This window comes from Equus quagga, chromosome 1, assembly GCF_021613505.1.
Source record: "Equus quagga isolate Etosha38 chromosome 1, UCLA_HA_Equagga_1.0, whole genome shotgun sequence".
Classification (NCBI taxonomy): domain Eukaryota; kingdom Metazoa; phylum Chordata; class Mammalia; order Perissodactyla; family Equidae; genus Equus; species Equus quagga.
In genome coordinates, this window is record NC_060267.1 from 183089687 (window position 1) to 183105108 (window position 15422).

The following is a 15422-nucleotide window of genomic DNA, read 5'->3' on the forward strand; positions in this document are numbered from 1 at the left end:
TGTGTATGCTGTAAAGAGATTTTTTAACTCCAAGTTATAGAGAATTACCACATCTTAACCGTGTATTTTAATGGATATTATAAACTGTACATTTAAAGTAATTAACATATGTAATTATCACTCTTTTGATCTGTTTCCTTTTATATTTTCTCCATTTAACTTATATACATTTGTGATATGCTACCCAAACCACCAAACAACTCTCTTTTTTCTCTTTTCATCTGACTCATTTTCTTCACTGAAAATTTAGCTCCATCAAGAGATTGCAAATTATCCTTTATTCCCCAAGATGTTAATTCATTGCATTATTTTCTAATCCAAACTCATCTGAAGATTCAGACATGTGGATTTTTATCAATTTTCTTCCAACAGGAATTGTTTTCTATATGACTAAGCATTTACATCCTGAGAGTGACTTTGCCATTCAGCCTTATTTTTGTTTATTTTACATAAAAGACGTCTGCTTTTCCCCTGTAACTATTATCACCTCATCAAATATATCCTCACAGAAGCAGTAACAGAGCCGAATGTCTTCATCTGTACTTCCGGGAGCTTGGGCTAGGTCCTAAGAGAACTCTTCAGGTCAATTAAGAAAACAGCTTCACTTTCCATCCTGCCTCTTCTGGAACAGTGTTGCTTCCTACGCGATTCCTTCTGAATCCCTTGTGAAATTGCCTCCAAGCGTCTCCGCATAACTTTTGTTTCTTTTCTGCTTTCCGGAATTTAATTAGTAACATTGAATTGTAAGAGATGCAAAGCACAGGGAGACTATAAAGTGAACCCAAAATGTGTTTCCCTCAGAGCAGAAATCCCTAAATTGTATAATTTTTCCTCTCTCTCTGATTTGTAAAAAAACAACCTAGAGTGCACTGACAACCAGCTGGCAGCACTTTCCCAAAGATTCAAGTCTGCGACTCCTCACCCTCTATGGCTTTTGATAGCTTCCTCCTTTGAGGGAAAAGAGTGGAGGACTTTTTCAACTCCCTTTCCCCAGGCCTCCTGCCCTGTCCTTCAAGAGCCCCCACTTCCTAATCAGCATCATCACGTCAAGTCCCCTTTCACCCTCTGCTCCTGGTACACAAACTTGATTGATTGTAGACAGCATTAGTTAAGCTGACCTGACTTAACTTGGTAAAAGGATTCCAGTCCCAGCATTTCCAGTTAGCTGTTGACCCTGAACAAAGTTGCCTTGCCTTGCACAAGGAAGCGCATCAGTAAACTGCATGCGAGACTCCTCTGTCACCTCCAGGCTTTACCGAGCACCACCGGCAGGATTTCCTGTTTGAACAGTTGGGACCCACCTTCCCTACTCGTAACTCTCCTTCCCTTCTTCTCTCTGGCAAAGACTTTCTGAGGACAGGAGGTGAAGGATTCAGTCTCTTTTCCATGCTGCCCTTGCTAGCGCTATAATCTCATATAAACTTATTACATAAGATAATAGAGCCAGACAGGGCCCAAGCAGGGGCATCCACAGCCATATCAAGCTCTGTGTTCATTGCACAAAGCCTTGACACAGGAGGACTCCCCAGATGGTGATGGAGTTACGTCGCGGAGCGGAGGGAACCCCAGGACTGAACTACTGAGTTGAAGAGAAAAAGAAAAGACATCGTTTTGGGGGGAGCTCAGTTTGGCAGCTTTTATTGTTTACTATCTACAGCCACATTGAGTTAGAAAGATGGAACTCAACATTTTCACAGAAATTTTTTTCTATGTTAATATTTATGGATTTGATAGCTAAAGTAAGAAAACAAGAGCTGTTAAAATTTGGATTGACTGAGTGCAGTAGTATTTATTTACTGGCTGGCCGAAGCGCCCATGGTTGTGGGGCAAAGCACATCCCTCCAACTTGGAGGTTAACTAGTTTTTATTTTCCTCTCTCTTTGGTGGATGAAACTGCCGAAGAGCCTACATTATAAGCAAGATCAGAAAAAGTCCTGGAAATCGTTGAGTAAAATCTTTCTTAGAACGATCGTACAACGGTTGCCCTGAGGAAAAGAGGGTCCCATCCTAAGAGTGTTCAATTACCAGAGACTAAGGGAGAGAGGGCATATGGGTCTGTGCGGGAGTGAAAACTTGAACCATGACCAAGAGCTCCGAAGCACGCTTGCCCTGGGAAACAGACTCGGGTGAGAAAGGAGAGGGCAGGTTGCTAAGGGCTGCAGCATCAGTAAGAGGCTAGAGGGACCCATTCGCAAAAACAACTGCTGCCGAAGGCTTTGCTTCTGCGCTCAAATCCGCCGCAGTCAGGGCTCAGCGCTGGCCGTTGCTCTAGGTGTACTGAAAAAACAAAATGTAAAACTCCGAACCTCGGACTTTTTTGAAGAAAATATGGCAAAATATTTTCATGTTCTTGATCTGGGGAAGAATTTTTTTTAAGACTCTAATGGAATACCTATTCGAGAAAAGATTGATAAACTAGACGATGCTAATGTTAGAAATTTTGTTCCTCAAAAGACCTCACAAAGGAAGTGAAACGATAACAGGGAGAAGTTATTTGACATTCATATATTCCACAAAGAATTGCTATGCAGACTACACAGTGAACTCTTACTAATCAGGAAGAAAAAAAAAAAGAAAAAAAACAAACCAAAGGGGAAATGGACAAAGGGCATGAAAAGAAAATTCAATTCAAGAAATAAGAAACCCAAAAGGCCAATAAACATTAAAGATGCTCCAACTCATTGAAATACAGGAAAATGCAAATTAAAATCACAATTAGAAACTGACACACCAATAATATTAGGAAAAATTAAGCAGTCTTGCAATCCCAGATTAATGAGGGTACTGCAGCTGAATGGGGATTCTCATTACTGGTGGTGGAAGAGTAACCTGGGACACCTACGTTGGAGCACAATTTGATAAAATCTGGTAAAGCTGAATATATAAACATGTCTCATAAACCAGCAATTTCACTCTTTGGTATATATCCCAGAAGACTTCTTACATACGTGGGCAAGAAGATTTGCACAAGAAAATTTATAGCAGCATTGTCTGTAATTCCAAAAACCTGGGGAAAGAACCCTAAATATCCAACATGAAAAACGGTTTGGTTTATTCAGACCACAGAATACTATTCGTCAGCAACAATGAAAAAACCCACATGGGTAAATTTTACAAAGATAATGTTGAAGCAAGATGCTGCAGAAGACTAGAGACTGTGTTCCCATTCATATACGATCTACAGATGAAATGATCAACACATTGTTCAGGGATGCATCCACGGAAACAGCGAGAGAGGTTGAATGAATATTTCAGGAGAGGGAGGGACTGCCAGGAGCATGCTCTTGGAGCAAATTCCATAAAAGGGTGTCAACTCTGTCAATAACATTTAACACTCTCGGCTTGAGGGTGGAAAACAAGTGTGACTTCATTCTTTTCAACTTTTTGTTCCTTACAGACGACTATAACAGGATTTTTACAGTTATCGAAACTGGTATCTCTGCCTTTTAATAGGTAAATTTTTTATTTTTTTCCTTTTTACTCTTGTTTTGGGTTTTTGTTTTTTTTTTTTTTTTTTTTTGCTGTTAGGGCTTCTTTGGAGTGACAACGTTTTCTAAAGACAGCCTTGTCTGGTTTTCCTTTGGTCATTTGGAATCAGTAACTTCCATTCTTAAATTCTTGGAAAACATATTAACTGCAAACCTTTCTGACCCCGATCTTTCAATTCAATATTTCAGTCTTTCTCCTGAACATCAAAAGGACTCTATCATTTGTTAACTACCAATTAATAAGCCCCTTTTTATTCTACTATAAAGCAATTAGCCATTTATTCACTCACTGTTGTAAACAAACACTGCAAAGTAGATTTTTTAACAACAAATTAGGTTTACTACTATAATCTCTCAATGTCTTTGCTCACTGCTTTTCCTCGTATCCCACAACTTTCTTTTGGGTTCATTTTTCTTCTGGCTGAATGTGTCAGAGTCTCTTTATTACATACCCAAGAGCCATTTCCCTTTTCCTTAGATGTTAACATAACCTTAATTTGCCCGGAAAGTGAGGGGGGGGGGCAGAGGGAGGAGGCTCGGCCCGTTTCCATCTCCATATTACAAGCGATGACGGATCTAAGCCAGTTGAGATAATTGCATTCCCTTTGGCTGGCAATTAGTCTAAAACTGGGTATTTGCATCGGTCGTGGTAAGAGAAGCATATCAGGATAATATTTAAGGAGACCTTTCTGTTCTGATTAAAATGAAAGCTCTCATGAGGAAAGCCTGTTACCTCTTCCTGCCTTCTCCTTGCATTCAGTGTAGGAATGATTTTAGAAAAGCAGCAGCCACTTTGCGGCTATGAGGTGATATATATGAGAGGAGGAAAAAAAATATATATATATATGAGAGGGGAAAATATGTAAATATATATATATCAATCAAGCATGATGTTACAGAAATCTTGTAAGACCACCTTGGGTCCTACCAACGTCATTCAGTATCCAAATGTGTTCCTATCTGACATTCATGTCAGCATCCTCATTATACTTATTTTAGACTTTATCAGACGCATAAATATTATTTTATGTAGAATAACCTAATATTGCTATCTTTTCTTTTGTTTACTTTTTTCTTTCTTTGTTATAGCAAATGTACAAATCATTATATTTAACATTTTAACCATTTTTAAGTGTACAGTTCGGTGGCATTAAACACATTCACATTGTTGTGGAATCATTGCGACCATTCACCTCCAGAACCTTACTTTTTCTTCCCAAACTGAAACTCTGTACCCATAAAACACTAACTCCCTATTCCCCTTCCCCCAAGCTCCTGGCAACCACCACTCTACTTTCCATCTCTATAAATTTGACTACCCCAATACCTCATATAAATGAAATCACACAGTATTTGTCCTTTTGTGACTGGCTTATTTCACTTAGCATAATGTCCTCAAGTTTCATCCATGTTGTAGTATGTATCAGAATTTCCTTCCCTTTCAAGGCTGAGTGATGTTCTATTGTACGTATATACCACATTTTGGTTATCCATTCGTCCATCGATGAACACTTGGGTTGCTTCTACTCTTAGGCATTGTGAATAATGCTGCTATGAACATGAGTGTATACATATGTTTGAATCCCTGTTTTCAATTCTTTTCAGCATATATACCCAGAAGTGGAATTTCTGGATCATATGGTAATTCTAGGTTTAATTTTTTGAGGGACCGCTATACTGTTTTCCACAATGGTTGCACCATTTTACATTCCCACAAGCAATGCACAAGTATTCTGGTCTCTCCACATTGTCACTAACACTTGTTATTTTCTGGTTTTTAAAAAATAACATACTATCCTAATTGGTCTGAATGCTATCTTTCTTATCATTAGATTTCTTGTTGTGCTTTGTAATACTCACTTTGTAAGCTCATTTTGAGTGAAACATTCTTTGGGTATTTTGGGTTTATTTTTATTTTTATATTCCATCTCCATCCCTCTGCATACCTGCCCCTGGCTAGCAGATTTGTGATGGCTCAATCCAGGACAAGGTCTTGAAATGACGACTCAGGACCTTGTCCCTGGCTGAACTGAAGCTATCTCTCACTCTTTGTTCACTTACTGGTCATAAGGATGAGTTAGAGTGGTGTCACTTCCCCAAGTCCCTAGCTCTCTGTAAGCTAGAGCTCCAAACATACCTTCTTTTCCTTCTTCTTTACCATGAGAAAGCTTGCCCCACCACCCTCCATCTCCTACCTGTCACAGTGACCTTAACTCCAGAGCGCCATCTCTCGTGGTGAATTGAGTCTTACAGGGGTTTCTGACCCAGGTGTGTTACCTGTTTCACATCCCCAAGTTAAGCCAGGTACATGTTCATCCCTGCTCATTTCTTTCCTTTCTATTTCTTTAAGTTCTCATACATTTTTATTTTATCTATAGTCTAGCTGTTATATTTTGTCTGCCCATATTTATATGTCAATTCTACTACATGTTTGATGTGGGTTATTTGAGGGTACTTACCAAATTGTGAACCTTCTGAACCACCTCAATGTGAAGTCTCAAGATTTTAGAAATGAGGTGATTCCTTTGCTCTTGTTATAGCTACCTTGGGGTCATTTTGACAATTTTACCTTTCTGATTAGTGTGCCCACTGGCCTGTATGCTCAGAATTGGCCCTGCCTTAGTCAGAAGAGCATAAACAGCGAGGTCAGAGTGTTGTGATTTAATGCAAGACATCTTGATAGCTGAGCCTGAAATCTGTAGTGTTCACTACTTGGCCATGCTGTCTTGGTTCCTATGGATCGCTAGAATCTGTTAGAGTTTTGTCCAACTTCCTTACTTTGTCTCCCCTCTCATTTTTTAAAAATGATCTTCCAGCTCCTTTCTGGTTTCTAAATCACTTCTACTCCAAGCATTACTATTCATGTGTGACCTGGTTTCTTCTTTATCTTCTTTCTTGATTTATGATAGATTTTTCATACCTTTTCACTCTGGCATTTTAATTGTATTTTTGCCTGGAATGTAAATTCCTTCTCCTCTTATGGGTTTCCTAGCCTCAGTCCTCTCAACTCTCTCACTTGGTATTGTGGGCAGGACCCAGTAAAGAAGGTTCAGTGACAGGAAACTGCCTTTCAGGAGTAGCCATAATTAAAAAGTATTTGATTTAAACAATTTTATAAAATATTTAGTCATTTTGTCTCTTTCAACTTGTCTTCACTTACATCTTTTGTTAATTGTACATTAATAATTTTTTGATGAGTACCTTTGAAAATAATGAGTTACAGTACATTTACTTACAAGTGTGCTGTAAACTTCGTTAGAAAACATTTCTGCAAAAAGAGGGATTAAGGAAAACGCATGTGAGAACCATGGGGATTTATTCATTCATTAATATATATTTAATGGGCTCCAGTTCCTCATGCATCACAAATAGAGCTATAAATAAAACAGAGTCTCAGTTTCAATGAGCTCACGCTCTAGCGCAACAACAGTAACACAAGCAGGTAATTCCACATGGAATGTGATAGATGCATAATAGCGAGGGGCATGGGGAGAGAGCTGCTAAACTTGCCCAGAAGAGCCTGGTAAAACCTCCCAGAAAAATACCTTTTTCAGCTGCATCTCACAAAGTGAGCAGAACTCACTGTGCATACAATGTGAGGAAAGGCTTTCTAGGGAGAAAGGGTAAGAGTTAAGGAAAAAGTGTTTTAATGGTGAAGAAAAATCTAAGGCTGAAAGGAAATATTTACAGAAGAGGGGGCTAGCAAAGACATTAAAAGATAAAGTCAGGGGCCGGCTCCAGGGCTCAGTGGTTAAGTTTGGTGTGCTTTGCTTCAGCGGCGCAGGTTCATGGGTTCAGATCTCTGTTGTGGACCTACACCACTTGAAAGACATGCTGTGGTGGTGACCCACACGTAGAGCAAGATCGGAGCAGTTGTTAGCTCAGGGCTAATCTTCTTCAAGCAAAAACAGGAAGACTGGCAACAGATGTTAGCTGAGGGCAAGTATTCCTCATCCAAAAAAAAAAAAAAAAGGTAAGGTCAGTCTCCATTGTACAGTTTGGTGCCATTCTCCTGAAAGTCTATGAGATTGGGGCCCCCTGTAATGGCGTGTGTACAACCTGCATGGCTAGATGCAATCAAGAGTAGGGCAGCTTCATAAGATGTGTTGAAGCTGGAGCAAAATTTTGAGGGGCCCCTGTCCATAAACACAACTTGATTAGAAATCTATTATAAAATTGAAGTGCCCATGCCAGAGTACAATGATTTATCAACAAAGAACTTGAATAAAGTGTAGGGAAGAGGTACTTACATATATAGTTATTGTCTAATCAGTGCACTTACAGATTCTTCATGGTGCCCAGCCACCTCCTCTTCCTGTTCAGATCCACCATCTCTTTATTATTAACTTGATTCATTATTATCAAATGTGCTGTTTCTGGCTAATTTTGTATCTCCTATCATGAGAAAAAGGGCATTGCTGTCATTATTCATAACACCATGGTTCTTTCCAACCTTTTTGTATTGAAGCAATAAAGATTTTCTTACCTCTTCAGTTCCCCAGTACAATTTTTTAAATGCTGGTTGCATTTTACTCATGGTGCTAAATCAACCATTGTGCCCCCTGTGAATATTGGCTCTTTATTTCAAAAATTGTAACTTTGCTTCTTTGATGATAACTACAAATGTAAGTCTTACCTAGGTCATGTGGAAATGTGAATTATCATTCATTTTCTGATCATATTAAATTCATCATTCAGAAGTTTCTAGTATAGATAGAGAACAACACATCCTCTAGCTGTGTCTTCTCTTGAGCTCTTTAGGCTGTAATCTTTGCATTCCTAGAATGTTATTTCTTTTGTTATTGACTACACCCTTGCCTTTCATACTCCACCAGGAGCAAAGAAGATAGGTGAGGGGCCCATGAGTGGAGTGAGAAAAGCAGTCTCATTTCCACAAGAAATGTCCATCCTTCATGTACTATAGCTTAAGAGTGACCCAGAAGAATACAATGTTATCACATTAGTCAGAGACAAGCGAGGACATCAATAAGGAGGAGGGCCCATTGGCATTGAAGAGTACTGGTCCCCAAAGCCCTTGGAAAAGACAGGTGCTTCTTCCTTAGAGGATTGTCTGACACATGGCACAGAGCCTGTGGAGGGGGTGGGATGGCCATCCTTGGTCCCAGTGATGAGGGGTACACATCGTAAAGGGTTCCAGCCACTACTCCTCTGATGCTGTAGACCAGAGGCAGCACTGCAGTAGGAACACTAAAGGGTGAGAACCTACTGATAGATCCACACACACAGCTCAAGCTTGAAGGTCAGAAGTGGGCCATTGGTAGTCCAGTGGTGTGAACAAATCCAACATCCAACATAAGTGAGAGTCACCCCAAATCAGCATGTAAGCACCAATCTCACGTGATCCCATGAAAGAAATACCGCACCAGCCAACGAGAGGGATTTGCTCATCAGAACATTCTCCTGCCCTATAGGTATGATTCACAGAGCTCCTTGGGGTGTCTAGTCAATCCCATATCTGAGGTAGAGGGCCAGGGAATGACCCAAAAGGGAGAAATAGGAAGCTGGTCCAGGCTGTGAGCACCTAACCCAGACTGCACTGCAGGCCCTACACGGTCCAAGCCCCTGGAGCGGGGCTTAGAAAACGTCAAGTCAGGTACATCTGACAACCAGACTCACGTGCTCAGGGAATCCCGCCCAGACAGCACTGCCAACCCCCGCTGGTCCCAAGCACGGTAGAGGGAGACTCGAAAAGTATTTGAGGAAGGCATTCAGAAGCATGGGGCACCCTGACGCATGGCGTCTAGGGCAGCACCCTGCTTGTTCATGACTGACGGCAGCCCTAGTCAGTAGGGCTGACTCACAGTGTATGTAGGAGTCTCTGTTAGAAATTTTTTTGCATTGTAGTTAAAAGCTGACAGTTATTAAGCATTTTGAATGTGCCAAGCATTTTGTTAACAACCTTTAACGTACTCTCCCTTCAAATTTGCCAACAGTCTCATGTGGTACTTATTATTACTAACTTTATCATACATAGGAGGAAAGTGACTTTAAGAAATTGAGTAACCTATAAAATATCACACAAATAATAAATATTGGAGCCAGGAATCAATCCAGAGTCTAAGTAACATGAGACCCATGCTCTTGAGGATGATTCTAAGCTTCCTATTCTCTGAGGTAGGAGGTAAGAGTAATGAGTAACCCTCAGTGATCTGACTCCTGTCATGCATCCTTGAATCAAGCTCTGGTATCAAAGACACAGGCTGTTTGACCCAATCAGAACTGCCCGTGGAGACAAGGACGTGCTCAATCCCAACAAGTCACTAAACTGCGAAACACCACATCCTGTTAGAAAAATAAAAGGTGAAGTAGAAAATAGACATGGCAGTATTTACAATATTTGTAGTGTTGTGAAGAATCACCTTGTTTTATGTTATGTTTTTTCTTAGCTGTGTGAGCAGGAACAGGAGTTTAAAACAATATAAGAAAGCAACATACTTACAACAATTTTTCCAATGCTCTCTTAAAATCCGGAAGATTTTAGATGTCCATTCTGGAAGCAAATCTTTTTCCATGCATTTGGAACAGCATAGCATCTGGCCTTAAGTAAGACAGTTGTCTGGGGACAAAGTGCAGGGACAGGAAAACTCGGTGGTGACGGACAAGAAAGAAGACAGCCTCCAGGAAGAAGCCAAGACTCCCCCTTCCTCCACTAGTCTTTGTTGAACTGGATTCGTGGGATGTGTGGATTTACCCTTTTCAGGGGTGGGTAGTGTTTATGCATCTGCTGCGATCTTCTCCTAGGCAGTTGTATCAATTTTTTGATTAAATTTCCTTTCTAGGCTCTACACCCTCATCCGTGAAGTGAGTGAGCCCATTGCCACTATACCCTTCTCAGGGCTTTCCTGCTGAACTTGTCTATTAACTGGGAAAGGGGTACCATGGAGCTCCAAATGGGTCATGCAGGCATCAGAAACATTCCTCCCCAGTCCCACTATAACAGCAGCTTTGCCCCCACCTGTGACCAGGCTCAGTTACCCCTGGCGAGAGGCTGACTCCTCTTCTTGCCCACCTTGCGCCAGGAGCTGGGAGTGGGTCCGCGAAGCTCCTCACACTGTTGGGCTGGAAGAGGGACTCTCAACACGTGCTTTTAACCGTCTTCTCAAACTCTTGCAAACCCCAGGGCTCTCCTTGCTGTTCACTGTGAGGGCTGCAGTCACCTGTAATCTGAGAGTCACACCTTGCCACCTGGCCTCTATTGTTTCCAACTGTTATCCCCACTGCAATTGATGAGCCCAGTTCTGTGAAAGATTCCCTGCGGTCAGCCTTGGCCCAGAAAGGGGAGACTCCACTGAACTTAGTGAGCCGAGGCCAACCCATGAGCACAGTCCTCTGGGTCGGTATGTGGAACAGAGTCCTCTGGGAGGGTTTACAGCCACACAAAGTATACCCACTCTAAAGTGTCTACCTTTCTAGTCCTCTAAATCCCTTCTTCCATCATCTATCATGGCAATTCTGGAATTATCATCTTTCTTAATGAGAGCCACCACTTTTTCCATGCTTCTAAAAGCCATCTGGATGTGTGTACTATCTCCCAGGGTTCTTTCTAGGCAGTGAAATTCTGTATTCCAGAAGAGTGTATGTTCTGCCCCAATTTAGTGCACTAGCTTCATAATTCAGACCCATGAGTAATCTCCCAGGTCCTGCTGATGCATAATGACTAGTTCTGAAGTTCTTTCATCATTTCCTTCCTTAGCTGATCCCAAACATTTGTAGCCAGGTTATACTGGGGCATGAAATCAGTTGTTAGTCTAACAGCCAGGAAGGGATGTTGAGGAAGATGCTGAGGCAGGGTACGGAGAGAGGAGTGAAATGTTGTCTTTCAAAGGAGAGGCCCCTGAAACAACTTCAAGGCAGGGTGAAAGCCAATATTAGGGAGAACTGAGCCACTTCTGCAGACTCAGTGAGTCAGGAATCTAGGGATTCAGGATTTTCATGTGCATCCACACAGACGAGCCCATATCATGTATAGGGTTCCATTCTTTCCCAAACAGGACTCTGAACATGGCACAGCACACCTGCCTTGGCTGTAACGTTAACCCTTCTCAGAGCTTGGCGACTCTGAGAATTAAGGCCTGAGTCTCAGCATTTTCTACTTTCTCTGTACAGCGTATGTGAACCTCTTTATATGCCGCCAAAAAGACCCTCTGGCTTTCACACTTAGATTTTAATTACTGGTTAATCACTCTCAGCTTTTCGTTATCTTTCCCCATAACATCAACTGAGTTTAGCAATAGTCATTTAACTCCATTGTCCTCATAGTTACTACTTTCTCTATATCTGCCAAACACCTCATATATCACACCAGCTAATGTATTCTCCTCCATTGATAGAGCATCCTAGCTCACCACTGGTGAACAAGTGCACTGCTACCTGGTCCCTGGGGTATCTGCACTCCTTGAATGAACAATCACAGAGTGCCTGATGCCAGCTAGGCTGTCGGTGACCCAAGTCCAAAATCCCATAATAGCACTGGCTTTCTTGTGTTATCTTAATGTGGGCCATCACCTGTCAAAGGTTGAGTTTTCCAGAAGCAGATAATGAGAAAAATATTAGTAATTATTAACGTAGCACATTAATTAAGGAGTACTCAGGATCACCACCTGTATAAGGGAGAGGTGAAAGAAGGACTGGGCAGAGCGAGAAGGTGAACTCCAGTGAGGTCCCATCAAGGCTTCAAATGACTGCTTGGTGAGCCAGGATGGCCCTGGAGAGCCGTCCTGAGTTGGAGTAAGCATTAATACCTTTGCATTGGTGAGCCTTGTAAGCAGGTTTCCCTGGAAGGAGGTGCTGCCTCAGATGAGGGAGTTGTCTTTGGCTAAGGAAATTCCCAGTGAGGGTGGACGACAGAGGCCATCTTCTAGTAGCACTCTCAGGTCTTAGGGGACTACGAGATTCATTCTTGAAGAGAAATTTTAATGGCACACAGCCCAGTGTGCACCACAAAACCACAATAAAATGTAATGGAATGTTGAGTTAGGTTCATGGTCCTTCCATGCGGATCCTGGGCTGTTGACATTTGGGAATAGGTTACACAGCACTTCCTAGTCCTGGCAACAAGACACTGTATAAATCTAGAAGAAGAAGACTTTAACAAGACTCTTCATGTCATTTTTATTCCTTCCTGTAAGTGAGGAACACGGAGTCCTGTGAATCTTTGTCTCTATGGGGAGTTAAGAATAAGAGACATTCACCTACGTATCTAAGGACACCTAATTTTTGACAAGGGAGCCTAGAACATACTATAGAGAAAAGAAAGTCTCTTCAATAAATGGTGTTGGGAAAACTGGACAGCCACATGCAAAAGAATAAAAGTAGGCCATTATCTTACACTATACACGGAAATTAACTCAAAATGGATTAAAGACTTGAATGTAAGACCTGGAACCATTAAACTTCTAGAAGAAAACATAGGCAGTACACTCTTAAACATTAGTCTTAGCAGCATATTTTCAAGTACTATGTCTGACCAGGCAAGAAAAACAATAGAAAAAATAAACAAATGGAACTATATCAAACTAAAAAGCTTCTGCACAGCAAAGGAAGGGAGAAGATATTTGCAAACCATATATCTGATAAAGGGCTAATATCCAAACTACACAAAGAACTCATGCATCTCAACAACAAAAAATCTAACAACCCAATTGAGAAATGGCCAAAAGATTTGAACAGACATTTCTCCAAAGAAGATATACAGATGGCCAATAAGCACATGAAAAGATGTTCAACCTCATTAACTATCAGGGAAATGCAAATTGAACTACAATGAGATATAACCACACTCCTGTCAGAATGGCTGTAATTAATAAGACAGGAAATAATAATTGTTGGAGAGCATGTGGAGGAAAGGGAACCCTCATATACTGCTGGTGGGAGTGCAAACTGGTGCAGCCACTATGGAAAACAGTATGGACATTCCCCCCAAAATTAAGAATAGATCTATCATATTACCCAGCTATTCAACTACTGAGTATTCATCCAAAGAACATGAAAACAGATACATAAAGATACATGCTCCCAGTTTGCACTCCCACCAGCAGTATATGAGGGTTCCCTTCTGCCCACATCCTCTCCAGCACTTGTTGTTTACTGTCTTGTTAATTATAGCTGGGTATTTATCCAAAGAACTTGAAACACAAAGGCATAAAGATACATGCACCCCTATGTTCATCGCAGCATTATTCACAACAGCCAAGACTTGTAAGCAACCTAGGTGCCCATTAAGGGACAAATGGATAAAGAAGATGTGGTATATGTACACAATGGAACACTACTCAGCCCTAAGAAATGATGAAATCTGGCCATTTGTGACGACATGGATGGTCCTTGAGGCTATTATGCTAAGTGAAATAAGTCAGAGGGAGAAATTCAAATACCATATGATCTCAGTCATAAGTAGAAGATAAAAACAATGACAAACAAACACATAGCAACAGAGATTGGATTGGTGGTTACCAGAGGAGAAGGTGGGGTGAGGAGAAAGGGGTATTTAGATACACATGTGTGGTGATGGATTATAATTAGTCTTTGGGTGGTGAACATGATGTAATCTACACAGAATTTGAAATCTATTACGATATACACCTGAAAGTTATATAATATTATAATCCAGTTACTGTAATTAAAAAAAAAAAGAATAAGAGACATTTAGACTAAAAATATAGAATAATTTTTGTTTTGGAAAAAATAGCCATGAGAAGATGCTCAACCAGTGATGTCTTGTTTTTCTCAAATAAGCAAAGATCAATTGACATCAGGGAAACTTAGAGGGGAATTCATTCTATTTAAGTAATATAATAAAGTCTTATTTTATTTGCTATGTTAACATATCTAAAAATTGATATAAAAATTGAAATAGATTAACAATATAGTTTTGGTCTCTCATTTTTATAAGTAGAGCAAAAATTTGAACAAAAATTAAAATATTGTACCAATTCCTTTGTATTTTTCACACCTGCATCAAGTAGCTCTGTAATTATTGCTCCACAACCTCATGGTATTTAATCCTCTGACTTTATAGTCAGATTCTATAATTATTTAGGTGATTATTAAAAAATAAAATATTAAGGGTCCTGCCCGGTGGTGTAGTCGTTAAGTTCGCATGCTCTGCTCAGGCCACCTGGGGTTCGTGGGTTCTGATCCTGGGCATGGACCTAGCTTATCAAGCTACGCTTACCAAGCTGTGCTGTCGCGGCATCCCACATAAAGTAGAGGAAGATGGGCACAGATGTTAGCTCAATGACAATCCTCCTCAAGCAAAAAGAGGAAGATTGGCAAGAGATGTTAGCTCAGGGCCAATCTTCTTCAGAAAAGTAAAATAAAATATTAACACTAAAAGGAAACACACAGATCATGTACCAAAAAAAAATCTCATTTTTCGGATTAAAAAACTCCATCCAGTTTGGCTACCTAAGTTCCTGGAGTAAACATGAGGATTTAGAGGCAGAACTTGGACTTAGCAGGGAAAGGAAAGAGAGTAATAGATTTAGTCTGCACATTAGATTCCTTATCCTAACTGGTATTCCTTTTCAATATAGTGCTTCATATATTCTTTCCTGCTCATACACTCATATTGTCAAAAATTGAAAATGAACTTTTGAAGGATAGTAAGCTTCTTTTCTTAAGTTCTTGACAACTGCCTAAATAAAAGAAACCAGAGATATAAAATCTACAGGGATGGTAAAATGTTTAATTACCTGGTAAAGATGCATATTTGATTATATTTAATGACTGATTTACTGGAGTGTGTTCAACAATGATGACAAATTTAAAGAAAGGACTCAGACTCCTCCTAAAAGAGTTGTTTACTTTTTCTCCTTCTTCCCTCTCCACTCCCGCACCTTTCCCTGTTTAATAATGTATTAAGGACAGCTATTTCAGGTCAAAATAGGGTCAGGAAGCTCAGAAGACAACTTT